At 43.9% G+C, this 5573-nt stretch overlaps 1 long non-coding RNA gene across 2 annotated transcripts; it reads left to right on the top strand.

Annotated features, from left to right (window-relative positions):
• The first annotated feature begins 2868 nt into the window (after positions 1-2868).
• LOC112616062 lies at positions 2869-5137 on the top strand. 2 transcript variants are annotated; one of them, XR_003117551.1, is made up of 2 exons: positions 2869-2896; positions 4765-5137. It is a non-coding gene; the product is annotated as an uncharacterized LOC112616062 (long non-coding RNA). The 2 variants fall into 2 exon arrangements; XR_003117550.1 differs by lacking the exon at positions 2869-2896 and adding an exon at positions 3816-3840.
• Positions 5138-5573: the final 436 nt, after the last annotated feature.

The following is a 5573-nucleotide window of genomic DNA, read 5'->3' on the forward strand; positions in this document are numbered from 1 at the left end:
AAGAGAAATTTTAAAAAAAAAAAAAAAAAAAAAAAAAAAAAGAAAAATGTGGTATTTTAAAATCTTATTTGAATATTCAAACTGGAAGCTCATAAAAAGTTGCATGTTTATTTTCCTTATATGTGTCTTTATCATTTTCCTAGGTGTTTCATAACGATTGTGACCAATGTAAGATATTTTATTTCTATTATATTCCCTATTTATTGGAAGAATATGCAATTTTTTCATTTATTTATTTTTGTTGTAGAGATGGGATCGCCTTATGTTGCCCAGGCTGTTCTTGAACTCCTGGGCTCAAGTAATCCACCCCACTCAGCCTCCCAAAGTGCTGTGGTTATAGGCGTGAGCCACTGTGCCTGGCCTACTATGCAAATTTTTATGCTTTTAACTTCTGTCAGTCAGCCTCTCCTGGCCTACTTCCTAGGTGATTGCCTGGCTTTTCTAGGATGTCAGTTCCTTAAGAGAAAGACAGTTTTCCACTTTCTTTGTTAATAAAATATTCTATACCTATAAGTTCTCTTCCCTCTTCAAATTGTTTAGGACACTGAACGTGGCCTCATGGTCTTTACATGGTTCTACGTGGGGTAGAAGAAAACCCGGAAGACTGAGCCTTCCTTCCCTGCTACTCAAGAAAGGGAGTGTGCTGCGTCCCTTTACAGGAACCTCAATTTCCTCAGTTCTTACATAAGATTGAGTGGGCAGCCGGTGTGTAGGCAAGCCACGTCTCCTCATAATAGTCATTTTAGTTCCTCATGAGAACCCCACTACAAAAAACACAAAGCACGATCCTTACTGTTATCCCTCTGTGTGATGGTTAATACTGAGTGTCAACTTGATTGGATTGAAGGATGCAGGGCGTTGATCTTGGGTGTGTCTGTGAGGTGTTACCAAAGGAGATTAGCATTTGAGTAAGTGGGCAGACCTATGCTTAATCTGGTGGCCACAATCTAATCAGCTGCCAGCGAATATAAAGCAGGCAGAGAAAAATGAAAGGTAGAGACAGACCTAGCCTCTCAGTCTACATCTTTCTTCTGTGCTGGATGCTTCCTGCCCTCCTGATGATGAAAGTGATAATGAGGCTGGGCGCAGTGACTCATGCCTGTAATCCCAGCACTTTGGGAGGGCAAGGCGGGCGGATCACCTGAGATCAGGAGTTCGAGACCAGCCTGGCCAAAATGGTGAAACCCTGTCTCTATTAAAAACACAAAAAATTAGCGGGTCACAGTGGCCGGCACCTGTAATCCCAGCTACTTGGGAGGCTGAGGCAGGAGAATCACTTGAACCCAGGAGGTGGAGGTTGCAGTGAGCTGATATTGTGCCATTGCACTCCAGCCTGGGCAACAAGAGCAAAACTTTGTCTTAAAAAAAAAAAGAATGTGATAATGAAAGCAAAATTTTTGCTTCCTGTTCCCGTGACATTACATTACATTCTGCTGGCCTAGAGGTCTTACTTCCAGAGGGAGGAATGCTAGGAGACACAACAGTGATTCCATTAAACTGGAAGTTAAGTTTACAACCTGGACACTTTGGGCTCCTCCTACCTTTAAGTCAACAGGCTAAGAAGGAAGTTATAGTGTTGATTGGGGTGACTGACCCAGACTATCAAGATGAAATCAGCCTACTACTCCACAACAGAGGTAAGAAAGAATACACATGGGCCGGGCACAGTGGCTCATGCCTGTAATCCCAGCACTTTGGGAGGCTGAGGCGGGTGGATTACTTGAGGTCAGGAGTTCGAGACCAGCCTGGCCAGCATGGTGAAACTCCATCTCTACTAAAAATACAAAAGTTAGCCAGGTGTGGTGGCACGTGCCTGTAATCCCAGCTACTCAGGAGGTTGAGGCAGGAGAATCGCTTGAACCCGGGAGGCAGAGGTTGCAGTGAGCCGAGATCGTGCCACTGCATTCTAGCCTGGGTGACTGAGCAAGACTCTGTTTAAAAAAAAAAAAAAAAAAAAAGTGTACGCATGGAATACAGGAGATCCATTAGGGCGTCTCTTAGTATTACCATGCCCTGTGATTAAGGCCAATGGGAAACTACAACAGCCCAATCCAGGCAGGACTACAAATGACCCAGACCCTTCAGGAATGAAGGTTTCAGTCACTCCACCAGGAAAAAAACCATGACCTGTGGAGGTGCTTGCTGAAGGCAAAGGGAATACAGAATGGGTAGTAGAAGAAGATAGTCATCAATACTAGCTACGACCATGTGACCAGCTACAGAAATGAGAATTGTAGTTGTCATGATTATTTTCTCCTTCTTTTGTTAAAAACATGTTTGTGCATGTATACACTTGCACTAAGAAAATATCTTTATTTCCTTTTCCTTTATCATGCGACATAAGATTTATTGACTTTATATCAGCATTTAGTATTGTTAACTTTATGTAATAATATTTGGGTTGGGGATTGGTGCGTTTCCAGTTGTACGAAGGATAGTTGTATTATGTTAGACATAATTATGACCTTATTATTGTCTTTATTTGAAGATTATGTGTGCTCTCAGGAGATGTATATGGGTTCAAGTTGACAAGGGGCAGACTTGTGGTGGTTAATACTGAGTGTCAACTTGATTGGATTGAAGGATGCAGGGTGTTGATCCTAGGTGTGCCTACAGGGTGTTGCCAAAGGAGATTAGCATTTGAGTAAGTGGGCTGGGGAATGCAGACCCACCCTTAATCTGGTGGGCACAATCTAATCAGCTGCCAGCAAATATAAAGCAGGCAGAGAAACGTGAACGGTTGAGACGGGCCTGGCCTCCTAGTCTACATCTTTCTCCCCTGCTGGATACTTCCTGCCCTCGAACATCAGACTCCAAGTTCTTCAGTTTTGGGACTCAGACTGACTCTCCTTGCTCCTCAGCTTGCAGACAGCCTATTGTGGGACCTTGTGATCGTGTAAGTGAATACTATATATATATATATATTCTATTAGTTCTGTCCCTCTAAGAGAACCCTGACTAATACACTTGGACAGCCTGGAAAATCATGTCCTGCATCTAGACAATACCCACATGGGTCACACTTTAATGGCAACAATATAGTTATTCTAGATCAGAGACTTGGAAGGGACTATGGCTTGAGACATATGAGTGTGTCTCAAGGAACTGGACCAGTTTTAGCATAGATTTTTTGAAGCATTAAAAGCCTACCTACATCCTAGTTTCCCATAATGAGAGTGTGGCGCTCCACTGCACTGAGCTTTGGGAGGGGGTTAGGTGTGTGAGACACAGCAGTGTCAAATTGCAGTGTTTAATTTCTGCGACTAAATAAACACTCCATTTACATGAATTGTGTATTATAGAAGGGAGTAATTGCAGAGTCATGACCAAGGCAGGATGCAGAGATTGACAAGTAAGTGGGAAATTTGACCTGAGACTAATTCCCTGATTGGAGCATGGCAGACAAAGTTGCTGATCACTACCCAGGGAACCTGGCAAGATGCAGTGGGTGCTGTTAATCTACACAAAGAAGAAATTTTAACGAAGGAATTTTGCACAAGCCAGGAAGAAATTCTGAGGTCAGGATAGCTGAGTGTTTCATCCAGGAAAGAGACACGCAGATGGCGCCCAGCCACAGGATATACCTCCTTCCTCACCCAGCAAATTTCCTCACCCTATTGAGTCCTGAACCAGAAGGAAGCCAGGTGATTGTGGCCAGCGTTTGAATCTTGCAGACTGTTGGCAATTGTGAGTCACCATAGTAACCATGACTTCACTTGGTACCGAACCAATAAGGCCCTGGGACTCAGGGAAAGAGAAAGAGTGCCAAAGCGTGTTTCCTCTTACTGTTTACCCTCTGGTCCAGATCGTTCTTAAAAAGCAATCTGAGTGGCCTGACAGGTAAAATATCCTGATATACCAAGATCATAAAGCATCCTGTTGTGCCATTACCTAACTAACTTATCTGATAAACCCCAACCCTGTTTGGTAATCGGGGGAGGGTATGGGAGAGTCATTTGTTCAAACTGATACAGAGACACTATAGAGGAGTGGGTAGGAGCACAAGGCTTCAGATACAGGCTTTCTCAGTTCCAGTCTCACCTCTCTGTAACCTTGGGCAAGTCCTTTAATCTCTCTTGGGAGCCCAAAATTGAGAACACAGTTGGCATCCACCCCTGGCCTTGGCATTGTGCCAGATTCAAATAAAATACCACACAGCATTTTTGGGGGTGAGATAGGGTCAGGTATCAGAGGTGAGTACAATCTTTAAATCACTGAGATTACATTCCCTACATGGAAACTCAGCAGGATGGGCCTTAGAAACAGAAACTAGGTATTGCTTGAGAATGTACAGTTTATTTCTTACACAGGGGGTTGGAGTAAGAGCCATACCTGCTTCACCAATGATTTTCAAAGGAGACAGAGATGAGAAGAAGGCAGCTCTGCAAAAAAGCAACATAAAATTGAGTTAAAATTAGTGTGGATATAAGAACGCTTGAGTTTAAGCTAGTGCTTCGAGTGCAATCTAACAAGTCTGTGTGTGTCAGATGAAGATCGGGTTGATGCAACAGTGTGTCCTTAATGTTCCGGGTCCCATTAGGCTCCTATACAGCCCCATGTGTGAGACACATTGAATAAATGATATAGTTGGCATTTCAAATCAGAAGATGGCCCAAAGCAATCGCCTGTGACTACTGCTGGTAGCTGAGTGTGTTTGTGTGTGTGTGTGTGCACGTGCATGTAATATGTGGCTGTGTCGGTGTGTGGCAGTGAAGAAGAGGTCCCAGGTCCACTTGATTACCTGGAATTCACCATCTTTTTCAGGCTTTCTTTGTTGAGCTGTCTTCCTGAGGTTGTTTGGAGCCGCTGTGTCATGGATAAAGAACTCCCTAAAGCCAGTGCCAACAAGCTTGCGCTGAACATCAAGAAGCCGGACAAGTCCTTCAAATGCAAGAAGCCCACCAAAAATGTGCTGGTCTTTTTAATCAACAGACAACTGGGCAGGCACAGAAGTGACATCGACCTGTCAAGGTGGCTATGGATGCTGTCATAAAGCAACCCCAGGGTGAACATGGCTTTGGACAAAAGTCATGTGGCTTATGTGCTGAGGCCTGCCCAGAATTTTGAGAAATTAAATATAATTAGAACAATAAACTCCTCCCATGTTTGAGCCATTAAAACAGAGTCTGTCATTTCATTCTTTTGGGTTGGATGTATGTTTGCTGACAGGGCTTAGTTGGGTTACACTGGAAGGGGCTTCTGTTCATCCTAACACACAGTGCAGGGGTGCTCAGACACAGAGCAGAGGGTGAGATCATGTTGCACAAAAGATGTCCCCCACCATCAAACTGAAAAACACTGTGAAGTCGTAGTGATGTAGTACTTGGCATTCAAAGAGCAAAGAGTCTTCTCCCTAGCCATTTTGGAGAGACAGCCCCGGTGTTCCCCTCTAAAACCTAATGCTTGTCCTAGTGAAAAGACATTGTTTAAGAGCAGACCAACACCAGGGCTGGGAGTGTGGGGTATGCTTTAACATTGCAGATATCATGTCCACAGAGCCTACCAGAGGCAATTGCCCTGCTCACTGTCCCCAGGAAAGTAGAATGTCCTGGTGGCTTTTTTTTTTTTTTTTT

The sequence above is a fragment of the Theropithecus gelada genome, chromosome X, assembly GCF_003255815.1.
Source record: "Theropithecus gelada isolate Dixy chromosome X, Tgel_1.0, whole genome shotgun sequence".
Lineage (NCBI taxonomy): Eukaryota > Metazoa > Chordata > Mammalia > Primates > Cercopithecidae > Theropithecus > Theropithecus gelada.